The sequence below is a fragment of the Phlebotomus papatasi genome, chromosome 3 (assembly GCF_024763615.1).
Source record: "Phlebotomus papatasi isolate M1 chromosome 3, Ppap_2.1, whole genome shotgun sequence".
In the NCBI taxonomy this organism is placed as follows: Eukaryota; Metazoa; Arthropoda; class Insecta; order Diptera; family Psychodidae; genus Phlebotomus; species Phlebotomus papatasi.
This window is the reverse complement of record NC_077224.1, coordinates 17,813,464-17,826,159: the sequence shown is the minus strand read 5'-3', so window position 1 is coordinate 17,826,159 and position 12,696 is coordinate 17,813,464.

The following is a 12,696-nucleotide window of genomic DNA, read 5'->3' as shown; positions in this document are numbered from 1 at the left end:
ATTATTTCTTTGCCACTTGCTCGAGCAGCACAGCGAAAGCTCAGCCGAGGAGCCTTCGCCAACTTCAGGTGGAAGGAGTGGAAAAGAATTCTTCTTGGCATGGAATCACAAGAATGAATGAGCAAAGCATTGTCATGGTGATGAAATATTAATTAATTATTGGTTTCATCGGAAGTTGAGTGTGATGCGGGAAGGAAAACCTACATGAGAGAAAAATCATTTCGTATTTTTCCTTGGCAGCATCCAAAGCCGCACCATTCTGGTTTGTGATATGGAATGGAAAGTGTGGGAGGGTGTGGAAAATCAAGGAAAATTGGGAATTCTCTGTGCATATTGTCTTAGTTTTCTTCACTTTCCCAGGCATCGTATGGCATGGCAAATAAATCAATATTCCTGGTAACTGAGTAAGTTTACTTGATTACTATCCCTACTCGTTAAAAGCTCTCACATTTCCTCATCCAAACACATCACAAAAGAACGACAGTATTTTAATTGGATTGATATTCCTAGTCTTTTCCTCTTTGGTTCTTCATTCTTTGGGTATTGCAAAACATACATGTAGTTGGGAACTTTCTTGCTCCCAAAGATACAAATTTGCAATATAAGAAAATTTCCACTCTACAAACTCCTAACATTCTAATTAACAAATTATTCCTGTGTACTCTTCAAATCAACTTCCGGTGACAGATACTATACTTTTTGGGAGACTTTCCAGGATGTATACAAACTCCTTCATCCAGGAAGAAGCACCCAAAGCTTGATGTTTATTTATTTGAGTAGAAAATTTGCTAAATTTCCTTATTTAGCAAATTAATTAAAGCTATTTAAGGAAGAAATTTACAGAAGGATATAGGAGGATTTTAAAGTTTACTGATACCAGAAGGCTCTTGATGAACCTTAAATTCTTATTGAATAAAACCAACTCTTGTTTTATCAATACTACAAGGTAGTATCTTTCTTGAAATAGACTCGCCTAACACATTAAGTACTTGTCAAGTACTTAATAGGTTTTTAACATAATGACTTAATTTTAAGGAGCTGTAGAAGATCTAGCTACTTAAAAGATATGTGAAAATAACACAAACGTCAGTGCGTTGTGTCGATTAGCGCAAATATAGCTTCATCCAACCTTAACACTAAGTACTTAATTAATGACTTTCCATAAGTCTTTAATTAAGTAGCTTATATTAAGTATTTGAAAAACATTGAGGAACAATTGAGGACTTTCGACTTAGCACTTTCAAAATAGTTACTCTTACGATTATGAAACTTTTTTTCTAATATCTCAATAAAAGGGGTGGCAAAGCGTCCCAAGTTTTGCGAAATGCTCGAACTCGTGACTTAGATTTTATATACCTCAGAAGTCCTTTCGCATCATTTACCGTTTACCGGTTCTCAACCGATTTGAACCGATCCATATATTATTCAAAATATCTTCCAAAATTGTTGTAAAAGTATCGATTTTCGGATAAAAATTAGTTATCGGCTATGAACCGGTTCATTACGGGTTCAGGTTCAGAACCGATTGGAAGCGGTTCAGTTTTATAGGAAATTTCAAGACCTTTCCAACGAGCACAAACATGACCCCATTCGCTTGATAAATGCGCTTTACTTTAATTTTTGACCTTGGAAAACCGTTATTAGGAATGATTCACCGCTATTTTCGTCGCTATTTTTCGTTCGCTATGCTCACAGACCACGACTTTGTGGGGCTAAAGGCAAGAAGTATCACAGTTTGATACACTTTTGGCCACCTTACCCCGGATGATGCACTTGTGGGACTAGAGAGATGATTTATCGAAATTTAGAATCCGCTTGGGTAGCTTACACTCCTAGCTAATTAGCTAAAGGTAAGTTTAGCTGGTTTAAATAGTGAAGCGGTCTTCAGACTAGACGTTTAGCTCAGTTCCCGAAGGTCTCAAAATCTGAAATATCGAGTAATTTTATTGCTTTTTGAGTGCCTATCTTTCATAATCCAATCGTAAGTTATTTTTTCTAAGAAATCGTGATTGATATGAAATTAAAGAAGATAAACTATATGACTAAGTCTTAGGTCTGAGGCCCGTATAAGTTTAGGGCACGACAAGAAAGATTCAAGAGATTTGACACACTTCTCTTCCAGTTAATATTGGGCCTTATATTTTTCAAACACATAAATTTGCTCCATCTCTTTCTATCCAATGGTTCACATGTATCTATTGCATTCTCTATACTAGTTTCTACTCTCTGCTGCCAGATAACATAACTTTTACTTAAAATATGCCTTAATTAAAGACGTAATAAGTACTAATTAAGGACTTGTTTTACGAACTTGGATAAAGCCTTTGTTTAAGAATAATCTGAAAAAAATGTTTTGTCAAATTAACAAGACAAGTTCGTAAAACGGATGTTCTTTCAAACAGAACATGGAAAGGTTTGTCAAATCGGCGGCCAACCGGATCTTGTTAAAAGTTTGTCAAAAGTGTGGTTTCACTCTGACCACAATAAATTATAACTTGATAACACTAGCGATCTAGTAATGAGGGAGGCGACTTTGCATCCTACTACCCGAGCACGCAATGTCACGCTCTCTACCTCATCGTTTTTTCACTTCTATGCACGGTCAGCGAGAGAATGATCGGGCTCTCTCAGAAAAACTACCCCTAAGTGACAAAGTGCTCGAATAGCTGGATCCGCCTGAGGAGGGCACCACTGGTACCAATTCAAATGGGATTCCTATAGGCAGCATTTATAGGGGAGACCTTTGAATCGAAACTGCTTGTTCGAAATAAAAATATCTCACTGAGCTTTCTCGCAGTGTCATTTTGCTTACTCTTAGGCGCACAAAATATTGCACTGAGCTTTCTCTCAGTGACAATTGCCTACCTTCTGGTGCACAAAATATCGCACTGAGCTTTCTCAGTGGAAATTGCCTACCTTCTGGCGTACAAAAATAACTCTTCGAAAGCTCAATCAGATGTTTTTTGTTATTGGTAAATATAAAGTGCTGTCCGCGCAGATTTTGCAAGAGTTTTCACACCTTTCACCAAGGATATCTTTAAAATGCCTAGTGTTACAGTGAAATTGTTTAGTGAATGTAATTTTAATTTTAATAGATTGTGTCTCTATTTTTTAATAACAGTTCCACAACACACATGAGGAGAAGATCTGTTCAGTAAAATTTCCAAAAAATGAAATATTGCTATCAAGAGAACATAAGGAGTACTAAAGTGAGATGAAGGTTTTCATAAAGTCTAGATATCATGAATTATATAAAGGAAAACTAAACATTAACTATTGTAAAGCAAGTTCATTAGCAAAACGTTTTCGGATTGTAAACCAACTGACGATGTTTCCTTAAATTCTTGACAACATGTCATAAAACCCTGCGGTGAAACGAGTTTGATACAAAATCTTTTTTAATTTGTTTTTCATCAACCATTAATATTTACTTGGTAACACTTTGACTATTGCCACGTACCTCAAAGCAAGTTCGAAACGTTTCGGAATAAAATAGAAAGTTTGATAGACTTTCTATTTTAGTCGAGACACAAATGGGAGTATTATAACAGCTAACTGGGAGATTTTATTCAGACACAAACCTCGGTGTTATTTAACGGTGCCAAAGAGTGATTCCACAAAAGTGTTTTTTTCTATATAAAATGCAAGAAAAAGTTTCGTCAAATTGGTAAATAACATCCTTTTGACAAAATTTCAACAAAATCCATTTGATCGTTTAACAAGTTATTTTTTTTTCAATGTATGTACAATATATGTATGTACAATGTATGTATGGGCTGCTAGATTGGATGTCATGGGCCCGTGACCCCAATAGGGATAAGCGGTTGAAAATGAATGAATGAATGTATGTATAATGCCTTTAATTTTAACATTACGTTAGTAACAAACTTACCTTGTGTCAGCCAAGTAAATTGAATGCTAATTTAAGTTAATTATCGGCAAAATAAATTTTACTATCGAAAAGTGGCTTTTGGACAGCATCGGCAAAATTGAACTAATTTATATTTATTATTATAGAAACATTTATATATTTTTACCAAGCTCTGCATACTACTTTCTCTTTGAGTTAGATTACACAGAAAAAGAATATTTCGTAAAATTGTTCGTAAATGTTTGTGAATTCTTACTGGAGACTTACGTACTGGCGTATTACCTTTAGAAAAATTCGTGAAAGTTTGTATTTTTTTACGATATTTTTTTTCTTTTCTTCTTTTACAAATATGTGTTCGTGAATGTTTGTAAACTCACAGAAAATCGTGCGCAAACTGTTTTGTTACTTGTTCGTAAAGTTTTGATAATCAAGAAAAAGATAAAAGAAAATTCTGGTCAACTGATAATGTATAATGAATTATGTTTGTCACAATTCACAATCATCATCACTATCATGTAAACTTATTTCCAATGAATTGTATACGTTGCAAAAATCCTGGCAGTATTCAAAGCCGTTTATGGGCCGCTTCTAAGCCGTTGCGGTGTCATTGCCTTCTGGGTCTTTGTCATTGTACCTCTAAGTTGGAGGGCCGAGAGAGTTAGTCCCATCTAGAACCTCACAGAAGAAGGATGCGTGGACTTAGGTCTCTCGGGGGATTCTGGCTGGGTGCTAGAAGGTGTGGCGGCTAGTTGTTTAAGAGGGCCCATTTCCTATCAATCCTTCCAGCCTAAGAATCCGACCGGTAGTTTGCAATCATCATTTTCAACGGGGATCTCGGTGGCGCAATAGGCAAGATCGTTAGCTCTTAGGCGGATCGATCCCCGGCTTGACTCACAGTGTTGTGAGTTCGAGTTCCGCCCGGTTCTCACTGCGATATAACTTAATTAAAATGCACCGCCTCTGTCCAAAAACTCCGTGAACATGGAAGAAGGACCCACACTACGAGGACGTCGTTCCTGGGCGATCTACGATCAGCAGATTCTTCCAACATGGGATATACGACAACATGATTAAAATTGTAACAGATATATCCCGATACGATTAATAATAATCAATTTCAACCGCTCATCTCTATTGGGGTTGCGGTCAAATGGCATCCAGTGTAGCAGCCCAAGCCTGTTGATCCACCGCCACTTCAGGAAGATGTCCGGGTTCGATCTCAAAGCGCCCCAATGCTAGATTCTGAATTTGATTCAGCTACGTCCTAGGTCTGCCGCGAGGTCGACGCCTCCAATTCATAAATATTTACAAACAATTTTACAAAATATTTTTTCAATGTAGTACAACAGGTGACTAATCTAAATAATGAACAAATGAGGAGTCGCATTTGTTTTTCCAAAAGTCAGAAACAGTTCTACTCTTTTTTTTTCGATTTTGGAGCAATATAACTTCAATGGAACCGCCAGTCTTGCCAAACGTTGAATAGTCGATAAAAGTTCGGACTCAGAGCTTAAAGAGGAATTCAAATGAAATGTGCAATTTATGGTTCTTTAGTTTGGCAGCATATGGTTACATTTAAAGATCCACCCACAATTCTGCGACCATAGATTTTCCTTTAAGAGCCCAATGCGGGAAAAAGAGAAATTAGTTTCCCGCCAATCCTCCATGGTTTTGTATCTGAATGCTGGTGAATCTTTGTCAATGAGAGATTTTTTTTTTAGGAAAAAAAGGAAGCAGGATTCTAGTTGAACATCGTCATCCTGTTTAAGGGGATGGAATTGAAATTCCAGAGTAGTAAACTGAAGCTGACAATTGATTGACTTGATGTCACTTTAGATAATGAGACACAAGTGTAAATTAGGGAAATCATGATTGAATTTGCAATATACTGTGCGTATATGTATTAGGAGTATGGGGATTAACTGGGATACAAAATTGATTGGAAGGACGCACTCAGGAAGCTCCCTTATCAATCCAATTTGGAGAGGTGCTAATTAATTTTTACTCAATTTAAATTTCCAACTTGTCCGCAATCTCGAAAGTGATTTGATTGTCTATTGGGAATGGGGTGTTGAGTGCTAACCACTTGAGAGCTTTTTTTTCCTGATCTCGCCTCTAACACTGTCCTTGTGGCATTTTTACCACATGCCGTGTGTGCATGAAGTTGAGGATAATGAGTGGAACATTAGACGGAAATGACAATCAAGAGCTTTTCACCATGTTTCACTTGTCTGGTCAATGCGAATGGGAATTCATGGATGTGCTCGCATTTCGTCATATTTTACCATGGGGCAAAATAAAAGTAATGGTGGTCTAATTAAATGGTGGATCTGACAGTGATAAATCGGATTTTTTTCTCACATCCATATATTTTTTTTTCACCAAACCCTTTTTGCTCCTTTTTCCAAGCTCTGCTCTACACAGAAAAAAAAATCATTCAACACACCGAGCTTTTCATTGTTGATTCTCTTGAACTTTTTATTTCTCTCTCTCTGTTAAAGTAAAAAGCTTCACAAAACACCCCAACGGACCACGAAGGTGGGAAAAATCTCTTTGCAATGAGATTTGAGTGGCAGAGATTACTCAGAATGATAGAAATGGTAGCTTTCTAGATAAAGATAATGATTATTGGGTTCAAGTTTATGTTCCCCGACAAAATGGCTCTTTCCTTTCCAAATACCTCTTCTTGAGTTAAACAATTTTGAAGGTGGATGCATTATTCATTTTATTTAATTTCCATTAAAGCGCTTTGGGTTTGACTGTCGCCGACTTACCATGACCGGACTCCCAGGAAAACGAAAGATTTAGCTTGGCTTCTAGAGACTGTGCATACTTCATATCTGTGGGACCTTCAATGAATAAACCAACATTTAACTATATTCCTGATTAAATAGGAAGCACTTTTGGTATGTGAAATCCGGATTCCACGTTAAAGGATAAGACTATTCAATATAGTCATCTGAAACAAATAGGGGTGGCAAATCGTCACAGGCTTTATGAAATGCTCGAAATCATGACTTAGATTCTATATACCTAAGAAGTACTTTCGCATCATTTACCGTTTACCGGTACTCAACCGATTTCAATTGATTCATAAATCACTCAATAGATTCCACAAAATAGTTTAAAGAGTAATAAAAATTATATTCGAATAAAAATTACTTATCGGTAAGTAAACGGTTCATTACCGGTTCACAACCGAATTGAACAGAATTATAAATCACTCAAAATGTTTCCCAAAATACACCTCAGGAGTAATTTAATTGAATTTCATATAAAAATTATTTATCGGTTATGACCCAGTTCATTACCGATTCAAAACCAATTGGAAACGGTTCAGTTTTGTCGGAAATTCCAAGGCTTTTCCAACGCCCCCAAGATGACCCCATTCGCTTGATAAATGCGTTCTCTAGTGTCTTTATAAACTTTGACCTTGAAAAACCGTTATTAGGAATGATTTAGCGCTATTTTCGTATATGGACGCAATGTTCGCCTGGATAATCTCTAAAACATATCCAAAAATGAAAAAAAATATCGCACGACGCGTTTTCAAGCAATCCCAAAAATACATGGTTTTGGAGGGGAAGGGGAGGGTTGGGGGAAAAATGAGGGGCATTTTAACTATCCTTGGGTTGACTTATGGGGGGGGGGTCCCCCTTAGGTCTCAAGTCGCTATCTCTTACCATTTGGCCTCTAGAGCTGGCGTTGGCGACAGTCGGACGAACAGATCTCAATGTGGTCAAAAGCCACATTCTTATTATAAAAACGTTAAGCTGTCTCTCGGCTTAAGTCTTATATGTGCTAGACAGCACATGAGCAGTTGTGGTGTCTCCAGATTCTGGAACTCTGTCATCCCAGTTGGAAAACTCTACAAAAAAATTGATAAGGGAACAAGGACTTGTGATCTAAGAACCTTTTGTTGAATTGTATAGCCGAGGCTGCCGGTTAAGACAAAACTGATTTACAGTAGACTCTCGCTCAATCGGGCACAAAATTTTGTTGACAATTTTCACGTTTAATTATGAAGCTAATTTGCTCAAATTTGCTGTAGTTCTTCCTATTTTATCGCGATTCTTTATAATTGAGCGATTTTTGTGGAATTTACAAAGGCTTTGACGCTCAAATCTATCGATAAACCGGATGACATTTCGCCCCAAATGCCCAATTGAGAGAGGGTCTACTGTATTTGGATTTATTGAACCGTGGTTGGAATGCCTGATTCCGTAGTACTTTTTATTTGAGTTATCTCCACAATTCATCAGGAAATCCTCTGTTTGGTGACTGTCTTCTTTTCCGTCCTTCCGTCTGACTATTTACTTCTCGGAGACGTGGATGCTTAGTCTTACTTCTGGCTTTGGGGGCTTTAGGGGCTTCGGCCATGCAGCGAGGCTCTTAGTTCATAAAGGCATTTATGTTGTCTTTCAGTCAGGGTAGGATACTTTTATTTCTTTTCTTCTATTTTATTTCTTTTATACAGTAGAGTCTCTCAAATTTGAATCTCTCAAATTCGAACGACGCGACGTTTGGATTCAAAATGTCAATTGTGGGGTTATGTTTAAAAAACTCGTATTCTAGATGAATGAAAATTATATTTATGTGCTTCTTCCTGAACGTTTACATACATTATGATCGTATAAAATGAAAAGGAAGTATGTTAGCGCTAAGACTTGTGAGAAAGTACGGGTATTTGATTCAAGGTACAATTTAATCTCACATAAATTTCGTTAGTTTTGAAAAAATCGTTCGAATTTTGGAGGTGAGAAATATCAAAAATACCCTCCGAGCATTCGAATTTAGAAGACTCTACTGTAATTAATCAGGCATTGTAATGACCATGTCACATATAAGATTAATATTAAGATTAATACTTTCTGAACTGCGAGAATGCCAAAAAAAGATAGCAAGTGTTTTATCTTGCCTCTCTTTTGCGTTTCGCTCGATAACTGACCGAATCACAGTTGGAACGCATTGAAATTTGCTCGAATTGCCTGTAATACGATTCAGAAAGCAATTAATACGAACTGTAATATCTTACTTATCGTATTAATCCACTAGAGTGTACTCTTTCTAACACACGTGACTTTCCATTCGAAATTTTGCATAGTATGTATCTCTCTTTCCGGCTTTTCTTAATATTAATATTAATCTTATATGTGACACTACGGTAAGAGTAACAAACCTATTTTCCACAAGGTCCCAGAGGTAGTGCTAAGACGGTGATGGCCGTGAGGAAAAAAGTACTATTTAATCTAAGTAATTCCAAAATATTGTTGTGGATGGGATTTTACCTGGCAGGGCAGCTGAGGTTTTTTTATTGATTTATTTCCAAAAAGACGGGACGTCAACTGGAACGACCAAAACACCACTGACAGCGGAAATAACCAAAGATAGCAAACACCAAACTTTCTTGACAATATAACTTGTTTATTGGTACTCACTGATAGAGGGCACAGCCAGTTTGGGGGTTATGTCGATGTGACGTTTCATGCAATTTATTGAGTGCAATATTTGTTTACAAATTGGTGAGAATGTCAAGGCGACAGATGGCAATGACCCTGGAGGGTCTGGGGATTTTTTACTGGTAAGTCAATTCCTTGACTCCAACTCTGCCCACTGCCGATCCTCTTCTTCCAGGGCGATGTGGAGCACGTCTCCTGATGAGGGATGACGCTCAACAACTGCTCCAGGAACCCCTGACTGAGATGGAGAACCGAGGGATCCCAAGCCCACCTGTGCCAGGGGGATTAACCGGGCACAACCAAAACGTTCGGACTTCTCCAGATGCCCCTGCAGGAACAATACCCGAAGTTTCCGGCGCTGGATTATCCGACCAGCGCGACGAGTTTTTGGAGGACGCGCCGAGACGGAAGGATCTTGTCCTCGTCCCCGAGAAGCCTCAGAGGCGAGATTCCTAGACGATGGGGCGGCGGGGACGGTGGATAGCACGGCGTCGACTGCCTCAGCAGTGGCACTCCGGACTCCCGGATTGGCACAAGTGACCAGAGTCGCCAAATCTGCACTGAGAACCGCAGAGGGGCTACTTTGCTGCAGGATGACCTCCACGCGACGTCTCACCTCCCGCAAGTGCTGAGTGCGGGGTAGTGAAGAGACCTGCACCCTAAGGGTTTCCCTGACCTCCCTGAGCCTCGTCAGACGACCAGCAATGCCGGCTTGAATGCGGAAGGAATCGGGGGCGCGATACCGGTAAGGATTTCTAGGAAATAGGGATCGTACCCGTGACGTTGGTGGCCCTGACACTGGAAAGGGGAACAAGAGATGCACCTCTGGTCAGGACAGGGTAAGAAAATAGATAAGGGGTGGGGGAATTTGATTCACTGGGAGCAATTGAGAGCGCCAAGCGTAATTGCTGCGCTGCAGAATGCCCTAAATTACCAGTGTATGGGTAAATAATTACCACTTACTTCTCGTTTGATTTATTCGCCTTTATTTAGGGAACGGGAGTTCGAGAAGACTCCAAAGAGGCAGATAAAAGGCAATGGCGATCTGGTCTATTACGTGTATGAGTGTTGCGCTCCCGAAGCATATCGCCAATTTTAAAAAAATAGAACTCCCTGGGAAAACCCAATTTTACTGTGCCGGAACCTTCCCCAAATGATCCGGCACAACACAGCCCTCCTCCTAGTTTTGGCCGTCCCGGCCAAGGCCAACCCCTCGGTAAGGGGCTAGTCGGTTCACATGTACTATGCGGGGCCGTCCTCTAGAAGCTTTTCTGATACGATAAACAGTATCGTTTATTCTATCTGAGACCTGATAGGGACCGTCCCAGTGGCTTTGTAGTTTTGGAGACTTCCCAACCTTTCGAGAAGGGTTATACAACCACACTAACTGGCCCGAATTGAAAGTGAGGAGATGCTGGCCTCGATCATAGTAGTCCTTAGCGCTCCTTGACGAGGTCGAAAGATGCACCCGTCCCTCCTCATGAATTTGGTTCATTCTGTGACGCAGATCCTCCACATAAGGTAGTTCCGTACAGTCATCAGGGGGCCTACCCATTGCCAAATCCAAGGGCAGTCTGAGATCCCGTCCTAAAACCATTTGAGAAGGTGAATACCCAGTTGAGCGGTGCACCGCGCTTCGGTATGCTAATAGAAATAGAGGTAACAACAGATCCCAATCACTCTGTTGGTTGTCGACTAGTTTAGCTAGAAAGTCCAGGAGCGTGCGGTTGAGCCTCTCCACCATTCCATCAGACTGCGGGTGTAGGGGTGTGGTGCGAGTTTTGTGAGATCCTAAGATTTCCAACACCCTCTGAAATACCTCAGACTCATAATTCCTACCCTGATCCGAATGGAATTCCTGGGGCACTCCATAACGGCTTACCACCAAATCTACAAAAGCGCGTGACACCGTTTCCGCCGTCTGATCAGGGATGGCTGCGGCCTCGGGCCACTTAGTGAAATAGTCGACAAACATGACCACATATCGATTGCCCCTTGACGTTACCGGGAAGGGCCCCAATATATCCGAGGCCACCCTTTCAAAAGGTTCCCCGGAGATTCTTGGTCTCAAAGGTGCCACTATCCGACGCCCAGGGCCCTTTCGTGCCGCGCACACATCACACTCCTGGCAAAACTTTTCTACTGCCGTTCGACCTTTCACCGCATAGAAGCGTTCTTTTAGGCGGTCAAGCGTTCGACTCACTCCAAAATGTCCCCCGGACGGGGATGAGTGTAATTCATTCAGAACGACCTGCATCATCGATTCCGGTAACACCCACAAGCGCCTATATCCCCCAGGGCGTCCCGTCTCCCAACGATAACAGATCACTCCTTGTTCCACGCTCAAGGAAGCAAATAACCCCCAATATCTCTTCAACAGACGCGGACTTCCCGACATAGCATCCCAATCAGGCCTCTCGCCTTTTCTCACCCATTCCTTAACCTCCTTCAAAATGGGATCCAAATCGGTTGCCGTCGCTAGATCATCCACCATATCGGGACTCACCGCAATTCGCCTTAACAGCAAATCATTAGTCAAATTAGGTGTCCCCGTCGGATTCACGGATGCTAACCGCTCATCCACGCGCTCACAATGGGCACAATCGTACTCCCAGCAAGGTCGGCGAGATAGAGCGTCAGCATTGTCATGCACCCTTCCAGCCCTGTGCTTCAATTCGAAATCGTACTGGGCCAACTTTTCCAACCACCGTGCTAGTTGACCCTCCGGATTCTTCATTGTCATCAGCCAACGCAGGGCGGCATGATCACTCCTTATCAAAAAATGACGCCCATAGAGGAAATGGTGGAAATGTGAAACTGATTTAACCACAGCTAATAATTCCCTACGGGTAGCGCAATAGTTACGCTCAGCTCCAGACAAGGCCTGACTGTAATAGGCTATAACCTTTTCTGTCCCCTGCTGAAACTGCTGAAGCACTGCACCCACTCCTACGGCGCTGGCGTCGCAATCCAAGACGTACTCCCCCTCATCTTGGGGGTAAGACAGAATTGGGGCGCTAGTAAGGGCCCTTTTTAGCTCATCGAAGCTGTCCTGACAACAAGTAGTCCAGTGAAATTTAACAGCCTTCTCCGTCAGACGATGTAAGGGGCGAGCCAAATCGGCAAATCTCGGTACGAAACGGCGGTAATACGAACATAGACCTAAGAATTGCCGCACATGTGTCTTACTGCGGGGAACTGGCCAGTGCTCCACCGCTTCCAGTTTCGATGGTGCCGCGTGAATGCCATTCCCTGACACCACATGTCCCAGGTACTCCACACTCCTCTGAAAGAATTTGCATTTCCGGGGGGAAGCTTTTAGGTTAGCAGCACGCAGCTTCTGCAGGACTAAGTCTAAACGATATA